Genomic DNA, 14,685 nt, shown 5'->3' on the forward strand with positions numbered 1-14,685 from the left:
GGAGATTTGTGAATGAGTTTAGCAGCAGTGGTTTTTGGGAGGTGTGTTTCCCATTGGCATCGTGCCCCTCCTAGTAAGTTAAAGCTGATGAAGCAGTTTTCTTCATGTCTTCAATTTACCATTGATTATAATGTTTGGAAATGAATGGAAAAGCCTTTTTTTCTTTTTTTTTTTTTCTTAGTGTGCCTCGTGAGTGGTATCACATATTTTTCTTTTATCATTGTATAATAAAGATAACTGTTTACAATTGTGCATTAGGCCTAATTTTAAACTTCCCATTTGTGTATCAAAGCAATTCCAAAAATAGTCCAAGACATATAATGGGTACTTCATGACATGTTATTTTATCACATCGTTGTGGGGTCCTAAAAGTCTGAGACCAAATTGAACATTTGCGATTACAAATCTAATTTAAACCCAGAAAAAAAAGGGTTATTAACAATTAAAAGCAGATTTGATGAAAAACAAAGAACATTTATGATATAATTTATAATAAACAATATTAAAAATAGAAAAATGCTTTCCGTATGAATAGTTACCGTATGAATTACCGCTCAAAGGTTTCAGATTGGTAACATTTTTGGAATGTTTTTTGATCTTCTGCTCATCAAGGCTGCATTTATTTGATAAAATTACAGTAAAAACATATTTTGAAAAAATTATTTTAAAAATGCGATATATTCCTGTGGATTTTCAGCATCTTTACTCCAGTTTTCAGTGTCACATAACCTTTTTTTTTTTCTCTCGTTTTTAATTTTTCAATCCATAGGATGCTTTTCTCAGTGTAGGAACAGCAAACACAACTGCAAAATATATATATATTTTTTTAAATGCAGCTATGTTGATTTATCAAAGGTCAAAGGTTATATTCGTTCAGGTGTAATTCAATGACAATACAGTTCTCAATTTCCTGTGCAACGTGTTTTTCCATCTATTCACAGTTTTTCATTATCTTCACTAACTATGACAGCGGGACAGACAGACTTGCCCACCTGACAGGTTTAGTTTGAAGATTGAGATTGTAACATATTAAACTGTCTTGTCCTGATCTTGTAAGCTAAAGTCCATTAAGCAGTTGATGTTTGCATTTGCTGCAGCGTTATATCTCTTTAGGCCTTGATCTGGCGATTGTCAGTTTGAACTGGTTTGGTACGTGCCTGATGCCGCAGCCTCTGGGAGGTCCCCTTTTGAACCGTGTCCAGGCCTGTAGCCCAGATGAGATCTTTAGGAAGGGGTTGAGTTTTTGTGATATCCTGTGTGTGTTCACCATCTGATTACACACAAGGCCTAATTCCCCCTTTCGAGTGTGCGCTAATGACATCCAGGTTAAATAGACTCGCAAAGAGCTCAGCGGAAATAAAGCGAAAGCTTTTTCTGACTGATATTTTGATTAGAAAATGATTTCGCTTGCATCCACTGCTTCTGTTCGACTGGAATGAGTTGCTCCAGATCTCGGTGTCAAACTCCCCCACTCTCCCTCCCCTTCTCCCAGCATCCTCTTTTGCTGTGAAGCCCTCTGCCAACAGCCTGCGCCTCTCCTCTCTCTCTCATTAACCACAACTGTCAGATCCTCCAGATGATGAGCAATTAAACCAGATAATAAACGCTTGCCATCAATTCCTGTTTGTTTGTTGTTGTTGTTGTCGTTGGCGGCAGGGGCTCCTCTCATGCCACCTTAGTGCTAACTATACTTCTGTAATGCACCACCGGTAGCAGAACCGCTCTCTCAGAGCCTTCTGCCAACACTAACAAAGCTCTAACTGCTCATTGTAAGGCACCAGATTGATAATAAGGCACACTGAATGTTAACAATTAGATCATAATCAGAGCCAGCACGCCAAGGCTGCTCTTTTATCCCCTGCTTGAAAGAATGGCAAACAAAGCTCTGCAAACTGCTAAGATAAAATATTACCTCTGAATAATCATGTCTCTCAGCTACCAAAAGCCACGTAAGCTGTACAGCGGCGCACATACGACACGCCGGTAAAGACTCCTCTGTTTGCTCATGTATTAGAGCGGTATGACGGTCTTGCTGCGCTTTACTAGCCATCTCTTCCTGGAAAAGAGGTTAAAGGTGGACTGTGTGATTTCTGAGCCATTAGCATCAGCAAACTGAACTTTATATATACACTACCGTTCAAAAGTGTGGGTCAGATTTTATTTGAAAGAAATGAATACTTTTATTCAGCAAAGATACATTACCTCATAGAAATTGACAGTAAAGACATTTATAATTGTACAAAATATTTCTGTTTCAAAATGCTTTTATCTTTCTATTCATCATAGATTCCTAAAAAAATGTCTTACTGTTTCCACAAAAATATTAAACAGCCACTGTTTTCAACATTGATGATAATAATAAGAAATGTTTCTTGAGCAGCAAATCATCATATTAGAATGATTTCTGAAGGATCGTGTGACACTGAAGACTATAAAGGCTACTGAAAATTCAGATTTGTCATCACAGGAATCAATTGCATTTTAAAGTGTATAAATATGTTTATTAAAAAAAGAAACTTAAGTTCAGTTGCTGCCCATTTGGCTGTTTTCACAGACAAGGCTTAAGCTAGTCCCAGACTAAAATGCATGTTTTAACTCAAAACAACTTGCACTGGTATATCTTAAAATATGTCAGTGCCACTGTTCTGTCTCTAGATGCACATCAGCAATGTTTTTTTTTTTTTTTCTAGGGCTCATTTTTAAAAGCTACTTAAATGTCTCAATTTAACTAAGGCCTAATCCTGGCTTAATCTAAGCCCTGTCTGTGAAACCGGGCTTTTAAGTATAATCAACTTGGCTGTATAAGTAATTTCATCTTAAATTATATATATAAAAAAAAAAAAAAAAGATAAGTTGAATCTCGTATAAATTAAAAAGAATTGTTTTTATGAGTTAAAGTAATGTGAAAACATGTGTTGCCATATTGATCATCATTTTTACAACAGTTATTTTAAATTGTAATAATATTTTACAATATTGCTGTTTTTACTATATTTTTGATCAAATAAATGCAAGAGACTTTTGAAAACATTAAAAAAAAGATAGATTTTTGAAAAATATATTTATTCAAGTATTACTGTTAATATAAGTTTCTGATTGTATTTTGAACTTTTTTGCTTTGAATGTGATTTAAAAAAAAACTTGGTTAGTTCACTTTAATGCATAACCTGCAATTACGTATATTTTGACAATTGATAATAAACTTTTGATTTAAATAATAAAAATATAAAATATAATACAAATAAGCTTTTTAACTAACATTTTCACTGTTACAAGCATTGCGTGATCGCTGAACCAGGTCACCAGACGAGGTTGGATTTGTTTGGTTTTGTCAACATAAAACCAATTTTGTATCTGATTTCGTTTAACTTGCTTCATGTGTCAGGCGCAAACAAACACAGCAATGTTTTCATGTAAAGTCAAATGTCTTTCATTTATTTATCACACTTTACACTTTTGTTGGCCATCGGGTCTAGGATTAGTTACTTTTTTAACAGTGTTACTGTTTAAATGTAGTGCGTTTTGAAGTTCACGATTTCAACATGATGCTTCAACCCTTGTCCTATAGATCACAAATGAAATGCTCTGAATGGCTCTCACATTTTGAGCATGGGCCAAACATCTTGAACTTTGAAACTTCCTTGCTACAGAGCCCTAAAAACAGGTTTTGCTATACTGGAAGTTTCTCGAAAGAATAACAAAACAGTGTTCGTATATATCTGTCACAACACAGCGCGAGTCTGCCAGGAAAGATATACTGGCTATTCACTTCAAGAAATAAGAAAAGAAGCAATCTGATTTCCCCTTCTCCATGGAAAAATATAGTTGCCTCTTTGTTTTGAAATAGAATTTCCCTCAAAACACTTTGGAAACTAAACAAAATTGTCCATCATTAGATTTATTGTCTTTTCATCCTTTGTTTCTGCAGGGTGTTTGTGACTTTGCTATGGAAACGTAGGCATTATTTACCCTCGAGTCGGTTTACAATAACCTTCCCTTTCCTGACTAAACAACAAAGGAAATATCGGTACAGGCGTCTCCCTGCTAACTTCATCTTGCAGATTCTGTGTCACTTTCAGTGTTTATACACAAATCCCGATAATGATGCATTTGAGGGTCTATTTTTGAGCTCGAGCTGATGAAACTCTTGAACCTATCCGAGCAGCCATCCTGTTTTGCCCACCTTCTGGAGTTTAGTGGAAACGGTGAATATAGATTTTACTAAAACACTTCTATTTAAAAGTACACTCAGCATCCAAATCAGGACATGAGGCGCACATTTGCGTCACAGTGAGTCAGTTAGTTGTCAGTGATTGGGACTATGGAATTTTCCATGGGGATTTGGGAAGAGATTGTTAATCTTGAGTGACAAAAGACCAATTTCCGCTGCAGTCTTGTGTATGAAGGGCTGATTTGAATAGATGTGGCATGGTGACCAAGAGGCAGGCTGGTTGTTTTGTGGGCTTATGGGGGATGGGCATGATGTTCCAGGGGACAGTATGTGCTGATATATTCTAATGGCTGGAGATGCCCCTCTCTGACATGAGATGAGTCCGTGTGATGCCGCGTGGACGTCTGACAGCCACCCAAAGGGTCCCGTAGCCTCAGGAGCAGAGATTCAGAGCAAACGGAAAATTGTTTTGTTTCTTTAGACAGATCAGTGCCTGAAGAGTTTGGATACCAGTGAAAGCACTAGGTGATCTTGTAAATACTGAGTGATTTGCTGTCTAAATCTTAGTGAGGTCTCGAAAATAGGATTTGCTTGCTTGTTAGTGTCACACATTGTGTGCGAATACATATACACACTGTAGGATTCATAGGTCTGAGACCACTATTGAAAATTGATTTGAATTTAATATAATAAAAGATACAGTAAAAAAAAAAAAACACAGTGTATATATAGGCTACTGTGCAAAAGTCTTGGGCACGTGAGTATTTTCACACACACACTCTTTTTTTTTTTAAGCCAGTTATTTTTATATTTTGCTGTAGAGTGTCAGTAGGAAATATCAGTTTACATATTCAAACATTAATTTTGCCATTAATTGAAATCATCCAGTGAGATTTTTGTATGCACAAGGAGTCTGACAACAGACGGTATGATCTGATCTCACCATCATCGAGTCCATCTGGGATTACATGAAGAAACAGGAAAAAACTGAGACCGACTAAATTCAGAAGAACTGGATTTAGTTTTAAAATGTATAAACATATGAATTGTTAATTCAGTTTTAAATATTAGAACATTTATTTTTATATATATATTTAAATTCAGAATTACTCTGTTCCTAATTCACATGATAACATTTTGGTCATGAGCAAAATTTATAATGACACAGACAAGATAAAACCAGAAAGAGCATGTCGTGAAGGTACTTAATGGGTGAAAGTCCCCCAATAGATCATGTACAATTTACATCAAAAGTTACTTTAATAAGACTTTTTTTTTTTTTAAATGTACATTGAAATTCAATTAGAGTGTTGAAAGCATAACCAAAGCCGTGAAAAATTAACTCATGGGGGGTCCGTCCTCCATTATGCCCTAAGGCAAAACTGCCCATTAATTTACTACATTCTATGTTTATTCACATGCATTTCAATGTTACTTCACATTTCTGTGCTAATGCACTTAATACAGAAACCTTGTCAAAGATTATTTTAAACAAGCTAGAGGACAGAGAGAGACACTGTGATTTTGAAGGCACTAGTTCAGTAAATTGCTTCACTTTGGTTAAATGGGCCATCTTAATTAGAAGATCGTCAATTTTATTTTTATTTTTTTTACATTTTTGCATCAATGGGTATGTATCTCTCCTTTGACTCGAGAACAAAACAAAGCGTGAGGTCTGGGATCCTCATCCTCTAAGAGAGGAGCTAATCAAAGCTTTAGTCATTAACAGCTGCAAAGTAAATCTAAGTTTACCTGGAGGTCATTCCACTGCATCTGTTGAATTATGTAGCAATTACAGTGGATGGAAAGTTGTTGTTTGTGGGTTACAGTGTGCCCAGTAATGACAAGAGCAGGGCAGCCGTGTCAAAGAGGAAGACCCCCATTCCTGATTCAGATTTGGCAAGCTAATCATTTGAAGTATGCTTGTTAGGACGCTTAAAGTTTCACCATTAATTCAAGCAGCACCTCTGATCTCACTAATGCAGTATTTTGCATCCTGTACAGCTTTGTTGAGTCTGTCTGAAATTTTCATCACAAGCGTTTTATGAGGAGCGGGATGTCTAGAAATGATTTGCAGTTTTAATAGTAAAATTAACATTAAAGGAAAATGATGGGTTCAATACAAGTCAGGACCAAATGACAGAATTTGTGGCTTAATGTTGATTTATCACAAACATTTTTTGGAATCTTGTTTCCCAAAATGCAATGGTGAGGCACTTACAGTGGAAGTGGAATTTATGGAGCATTTTTAAAAGGTCTTACATTAGTTCTTATGTTAAAACTTTCAGCTTTAAGGCCCATTCACGCAAAGAACGATAAATGTAGTGATATAGCGTCCAACGCACGATAACGTTATGTTTGTTATAAGCACACGCTACAGTTGTGTCTTCTGCCATTTAATTGCTTTTGAAAGTTGGGTGGATTCTGATTGGCTGTCAATGTTTTTATCTTTCATCAGCTAGAAAAAAAAACTTTATGAAAGTAATTCCAGCTGGATCGCTCTTCTGTAATTGTAATCGTTAAGTTGTGCCATGGATTTCCCTATTCTCATAGAATTAGAAAGATTATTAAAACTTAGTTTTTGTCTTTGGTGTGCCAGTTTAAATCATAATTTTTACAGTCCTTTTAGGGTTTTAGGTTTTATGATACTGCTGTCATGGCACAGTTACAAAATCGGATATAACACTGAAAAAAATAATATATATATATATATATAATTTTTTTTTTTTTTTTGATTTCTTTATTTAAAAGGGACAATGCACATTAATCAACATGAGTACAAAGTCCAACATGTAAATGTGCCAGATTTAGCCATACAGGCTAATTTTCATCTGCAGTCCCTAGCAGGTTGATGGTTAAAAAAACAATAAATACACTACAACAATACAATAAATACATATCAATAAAAACGCCTTAGATATAGATAAGTAAGAATAACACAACCACTATTCCCGATCAGGACAACTGGCAGGTTGATGGCATGAAAAAAAAAAAAACATAACACAAGTATCACACACAGTAGACACAGGTAAAAGTGTATAGAAACACACATTTGAATGCATCAACAACACATAAGCACACACAGAGACACCACTATAGCAATGAATACAAACACATTATTCTGTATTATGGCAGCATATTTGATTTGTCAATAACCAATGTTTTATGGATTTGGAGAATGATTTGATAGATGTGATGTTCCTTAGTTCTGTGGGTATGGAATTCCATGTGTGAGCTGCTCGAAAAGAGAAAGCTGACTGTCCAAAACTACTTTTTCTACATGGTATTTTACAATCCCCTCTTGTAGATGCTCTGGTGGATGAGTTTAGATATTGTTGGACGAATTTATTGAGCGGAGGGGGAGCCATACCATGAAAAATTGTATATACAAGTAAGATATCTGCAAACTTAATCATGTTTTCCCAATTTAACTGATCATATTTAAAGGGATACTCCACTTTTTTTGGAAATAGGCTCATTTTACAACTCCCCCAGAGTTAAACAGTTGAGTTTTACCGTTTTCGAATCCATTCAGCCGATCTCCGTGTCTGGCAGTACCACTTTTAGCATAGCTTAGCATAGATCATTGAATCGGACAGGACCATTAGCATCTCTCTCAAAAAAATGACCAAAGAGTTTCGATATTTTTCCTATTTAAAACTTGACTCTTCTGTAGTTACATCGTGTACTAAGACCGACGGAAAATGTAAAGTTGCGATTTTCTAGGCTGATATGGCTAGGAACTATACTCTCATTCCTGCATAATAATCAAGAAACTTTGCTGCCGTACCTTGAGTGCAGCAGGCGTGATGATATGACGCAGCACCTAAAAATAGGTCTAATAGGTTAGACAAACTTAGTCCCGGTCACGTTGGAAGTTACCGAGCTGGGGACTATTTTCAGGTGCTGCATCATATCATTACGCCTGCTGCACTCATGGTACAGCAGCAAAGTTTCTTGATTATTACGCAGGAATGAGAGTATAGTTCCTAGCCATATCAGCCTAGAAAATCGCAACTTTACATTTTCCGTCGGTCTTAGTACACGATGTAACTACAGAAGAGTCAAGTTTTAAATAGGAAAAATATCGAAACTCTTTGGTCATTTTTTTGAGAGAGATGCTAATGGTCCTGTCCGATTCAATGATCTATGCTAAGCTATGCTAAAAGTGGTACTGCCAGACACGGAGATCGGCTGAATGGATTCGAAAACGGTAAAACTCAACTGTTTAACTCTGGGGGAGTTGTAAAATGAGCCTATTTCCAAAAAAAGTGGAGTATCCCTTTAATTAAGATTTTACAATGGTGATATGAATTTAACTTTTTATCCAACGGTTTCAAGGCGGTGACTTTTCCCAAATCACGGAAGTGACCTCGACGTTCGGGTTAGCGGTAGCATGAGCCGTCAGGCAAGTGTTATTTAAATAAACTCCTGATGCAGAACCTACTTGTACTACTGTAGAAGTTTGGTACCATTCCGGGCATTTTTAGTGGGGTAATTTACGAGATATAACCTTGGATCCATTAGCGCCTGCACTAAGCCTTTTGGTTGATATCTCTAAATAAGCTCTAACTTTAATAATGTTCAACCAAGGGAAAAAAAGCTTCTGGGGGGGGGGGGTGTTTGGCTCGAGGTCATGGTGCAAAGGACCCTAGGCTGATTTTACTCTGAACCATCCCTTTAAAGGGATAGTTCACTTTGAAATTAAATTTTGGTATGTTTTAGCTTACCTGAAGGGCATCCAAGATGTAGGTGTCTTTGTTTCCGCAGTAGTTTCAATTTTGATATTTTTAGGTCAAACCGTTCTTGTCTGTCAGTCATATAATGCAGGTCTATGGTCACTGTCTCAAAGAGCATGCACAAGTCCAAATTAAAACAATTCCCCATCGTCCAAATGAAACAATTCCCCATCGTAAGTACACTTTGATGGCCTAAGACCCGAAACGAGTGGTTTGTGTGAGAAAACGAACCGTATTTATATAGTTTTTGCCTCTTGAACAAAGCCGCGTCCAACTGATCTGACGGCGCGGGCGGGTATAGATATATACACTGATGTCGCCTTGGCTAATGAACTGCAATAGCGAAGGCGACATCTAGTGCTAGTGTTTCTATACCCGCACGCGGGCGGATATAGATATAGAAACACTAGATGTCGCCTTCGCTATTGCAGTTCATTAGCCAAGGCGACATCAGTGTATATATCTATACCCGCCCGCGCCGTCAGATCAGTTGGACGCGGCTTTGTTCAAGAGGCAAAAACTATATAAATACGGTTCGTTTTCTCACACAAACCGCTCGTTTCGTGTCTTAGGCCATCAAAGTGTACTTACGATGGGGAATTGTTTCATTTGGACGATGGGGAATTGTTTTAATTTGGACTTGTGCATGCTGTTTTGAGACAGTGACCGCAGACCTGCATTATATGACTGACAGACAAGAACGGTTTGACCTAAAATATCAAAATTGAAACTACTGAGGAAAAAAAGACACCTACATCTTGGATGCCCTTCAGGTAAGCTAAAACATACCAAAATTTAATTTCAAAGTGAACTATCCCTTTAAGACGAACAATGTTGAGAGACATAAATTACACGAGAGAGGCTGGAAAACAGGACAGAAGTTGTTAGATGTGAGAGAAATGAATTATTTAATTAACAACTGTGTACGTGGCACTGCTTTTCGTTGTTTCGGCATGCATTTGTCCATTTGTCTCGTGTTGCTAAATTTTTCAGTTTTTTTTCTCAGATTGATGCCACTTCTGATTACAGAATTTACACCCGAATCGCAACTGACAAGACTTGGTCGGCACATTACTGCAGAAATCACCTGGGCATTGAAAAAGTAACAAGTCATTTAAATATTAAATGCACTTTCTCAGAAAAGTGGCAAAATCTTTTGAATTAGCAGAAAAGACGCGAGCCCCTAATTGCAAACGTTTTGATTTATTCATTCGTATTTAGAAAGCGCAGCACATTTCCTGCTCCTCTGCAAACACACGCATTTCCTCTTTCTATAATAAAGCAAGAGGAATCTCTAAGTGCCTGTTTTATTTATTTATCCTAAAACAGAAGGATTCTTCAAGCTTAATGTAGATTTTGCCATTCGGAGACGGAATAATGGATGGTGGCCTCATGTATTTTTAATGGCTGCATGTTGTGTGGCAGATAAACATGGTGTTTGAGATGTTTTCTCTCCGCTGAGCTGTGTATTCCCAAGATGTGGCTGTGCTCTATACACCGGTAAACCTCAGCCACAAAAAGGCCGTTTATACGACCAATAAAAAAATGACTTTTTCAGTTTCTGTAAGTCACGTCTGAAAAAAGACATGAAATGTATCACTTCATATCACAGGAACAAAGCTTAAGACGCCGAAACCAATATCTGCTGTAATCTAGTCACTTCGCCTTGTTTTCCGGCCTTCCAGAGAAGTTGCCCTAAGTCTCTCAGGATTCTACCTGTTTGCCGTGGGTTTCCAGTGAGGTCTCGTCTATTGTGCGCAGCTTAAAAATAGAGGCCGTTTTAATGAATGAAATAATTTTGGCCACTGAGACTAACTGCAGTCTTACTAATAATGTGTTTGGGCTCATTTTTAATAAGTCATCATAATTACGTGGATGATTTGATTGGGCATCTGTGCCCAGGAAGATGAAATATGTTGTGTGGGCATGACGGTAAAGGATATTGCTTGCTGTTCATACATAATTGAGAGATCTTGAATGTCAGACCTGCGGGAGCAAATGCCGGAAAAAGCACTGGAGTTCACAGACATCAGGCGCATGGCAACCGCTGCACGCTGAATATCTGTACTGGAGGGACATATGTCATAGATGAACTATATGGTGGCTCAAATCACAAGGGATGTGTGTTCATTATTGCCTTATACTTTTGCTTATAAACCCAAAGGAAAACTTTATTGCTCAAAGATTCAATTGAAATAGCTTTTAGCTATCGATTATATAAATACACTGTTAGCAGTCATTGTACTACTGTATAAATGCCCTTTTACCATCCATTGTCGATTTACTGTGCGAGTAAAAGTTTTGATTGTTTCATAACTTTAAAGGAAATTTTGTGCGCAAGTGAGCAAGATAAAGACTGATTGATTATTGTCATGAGTTTCGACCAGTTACAGAATGAAATGGTAGTATTGTGAAATTTGTTACATGTTAACATTTAAATTTTATTTACTAAAGTAAACTATATTTTTTAATTACATTTATGGTAACACTTTACAATAAGGTTTCATTAGTTAACATTAGTTAACTACATTAGTTAACGTGAACTAATAATGAACTTCTACAGCATTTATTTATCTTAGTTCATATTAATTTAAATATTTACTAATACATTATTAAAACCAAAGTTGTATTTGTTTACATTAGTTAATGCCCTGTGAACTAACATGAACAAACAATGAACCGCTGTATTTACTTTATTGAACAGCTTTATTAACATATTAACAAATACAGTAACACATGTATTGCTCATGGTTAGTTCATGTTAGTTAATACATTAATACATGAACTAAAACCTTATTGTAAAGTGTTACCACATTTATTTATTAAATTCTATTTAATAATATTTTATTAAAAAATTTTCCCCATAAAATTTTGAAAAGCCATGGTCTTTGAAACACTGTTCAAAAGTTTGGGGTTAGTAAATTTTTTTTATATATTCTGGTTCACCAAGACAAACATACAGTAAAACCGGTTATATGAAATATTATTAAAATTTAAAATAACTGTTTTCTGTATTTTAAAATGTAATCTATTCCTGTGATGGCAAAGCTTCAGTGTCACATGATCCTTCAGAAATTGTTCTAATATTCTGTTTATATTTTCTAATATTTCCGTGCTTATTATTATTATCATCAGTGTTAAAACTGTTGTACTGCTTAATATTTTTGTGGATTCAACTTTTTTGATCAATTTAATGTATCCTTATTTCAAATGGGAAGTGATACCTTTTCAGTTTGCTTTTAGGATGAGATTTCAAAGGGAGTTCTACGTTTTTACATGAGCATTGGCAATAGTGAACGACTGGGAGGAGCATTCTTCTCATTTTCTTGCCAGTCACAACACGATATACACGGCTGACAGTTCCTCTGGCATCACTCCTTCAACTCAGCTGACCTCTGTTTTCCAGTAGTTCATGTCCAGGACCGCGGTCAATCATCTTTCAGTTCTAGCCTCTCCCTTGTGGTTAACACGCCACATCTGTCTACCTTGCCTACTTTCATTTCATGCATTATATATGACCATGTGAAATCATGATAAAGTCAGAGACTGTCGCTTTTCACTAGTTTCTGTTTGCCTGCAGTCTGATTTCATTGATCTTGCGCGAAGCTTGAAATGCTCTGTTCTTGTAGTCTCCGACTCCATTTTTCATAACGCACTCTCTCTCTCTCTCTCTCTCTCTCTCTCTCTCTCCGTCTCTCTCACAGGCCCTCTTGTGCTTATGCGTCTTCTTGGAGGTCTCTGCTATGAGAGTCGTCCATAACACGAAAACCTGACTGTGTAACTCAATGAAATACGGGAGGTGACAGGATGCTATTTATTTCCTGTTGAGCCACAGTCTCCACTAAGATGAATGGAGGGACTGTCGTGCGAGCGAAGAGCCAGCTTTATTTTTCTGACGTTTTCGTGTTTAATGCGATATATATTTCATGTGAGCCATCTTTGTGCTCTCTCCCCTTTTTGCATTTTCTTTTAAAGCTCAGATGCAGTTATTGATGCGCCGGCTTGAGTACATTATGCTTTATTTGTTGGTAAGCACCATTTTTGCATATTGACAGTAACAAGCAAATGCATGTATGGAAATTCTAATATAAATTGACTGATGTTTAGAGGGCTGGTTTCTGCTCGCTAAGCTCTTCTGAGACTTATATACAGTTCTTTATTGCTAATCCCAGCAAGCAGCTTTAAAGAGTCCAACTTTTGACTTTTATCTTGTATTACAGTAATGACATATGGCTCCTCTCTCTAATGCGTATAAAGCAATGAGGGGGGGGGGGGGGGGGGAGGCAGCAACATGATGAAAAGGGAGCTAGTTCTATCTTGATATTTCGGAATGGGGTGGGTAATCTTTCTATAATGGCTTTAGCTTTATGATGTCACTATTTCATCGGGTTGGCACACCTTTTATGCAATTTTTGTATTCATGAGAAAATAAATACAAAGACAAACTAACTGGGCGGAAAAAAATCTCAAAACAGACTCCATACTGTTGAATTTTTAAAATATATATATAAGAAACGTCCAGGTAATATATAAAAAAAAAAAAAAAAAAAAAAAATCATAATTACTGTATTGGAATCTGGAATATATTATTTGTACTTTTTAAAAAAAAAAAAAAAAAAAAAATTGTAATAAAAAAAGATTTCTAAGAATCAAAATTAACAGGGGAGAAAATGTGATAAAATCTCAATATTATGCAAAATATTTTTGTAGAATTCATTTTTTGTTGTTGGTAAAAATACATTTGAGTTTGGCATGAAAAATGAATACTTTTCACACAAGACATGCTGATGCAAAACTCCATACTGTTGTTTTTTTCTCGTATATTGGAAATGACAGCAGTTACCGCAGTATTATAAAAATGTGTACTACAGGGTGAATATCACAAAAATATCACTCAAAAAAAAAAAAAAAAAAATTTTAAATGAGATTTAAAAAAGGGGGAATATGTGATAGCAAGTCAATAAAATGCAACATTGCAATGTTTTTTTTTTTTATGTGTTAATTTCTGTTAGTGTCCTTGTTACACGGTTCATGTATACTGTAGTGATAACTATAAATTATGCATAATTACATGCAACTAACCCTAAACCAAACCCTATAGTAAGTACATTTACATTACTCAGTACTTAAATGTGTAATTACACTGTAACAGTGTAAACAGTGTAACCGAAACAAACCTTAATAATAAAATTGCTTTTTTCTATATTTTTCCTGATAAGACATTTACAAATGCTTTAAGTCCTTTCTTCATATATTAACATCATGTGTCTTTCATTAAGGCAGGTCATTTTATATGGTCAACTAATAGCAACTTGGACCTGAACTGAGTGGACAATTGCAGTTTGTTTTTGTTGTCCGTCTTGGTCTTCAGTTGGATCTTGAGTGTCTGTGACCTGTCTCGGTCTTCGTCCACCTCACCTTGTGAGTTACTGTCTCAGCTGACAAGGCTGTTCACATCACCGTCCTGACCTCAACATTACTGTACACAAGAGGACAGAAGCAGGCCCAGTGAAAGCTGTGAATCTTGACAAGCTGTCGGAAGTGGCAGTCTGTTACCAGACATAAGCAAATTTGCAGTTAACTTTTTTTTAGTAATTGTTTAGGATGGCTTTGAAATTACCAAAAGAAGTCGAAAGATTCTGTGAGGAAAAACTATTAAACTCTAAAATGCCCGCTTGAATCACGTAAGACTTTGAACAGTCTTTTTTTTTCATACACAGAGTTTTGAAACCTTTGATTGAGGTTATTTTTGTCTTTTGCTCCTTGTGTTTCCAA

Source organism: Rutilus rutilus (genome assembly GCF_951802725.1).
Source record: "Rutilus rutilus genome assembly, chromosome: 13".
In the NCBI taxonomy this organism is placed as follows: domain Eukaryota; kingdom Metazoa; phylum Chordata; class Actinopteri; order Cypriniformes; family Leuciscidae; genus Rutilus; species Rutilus rutilus.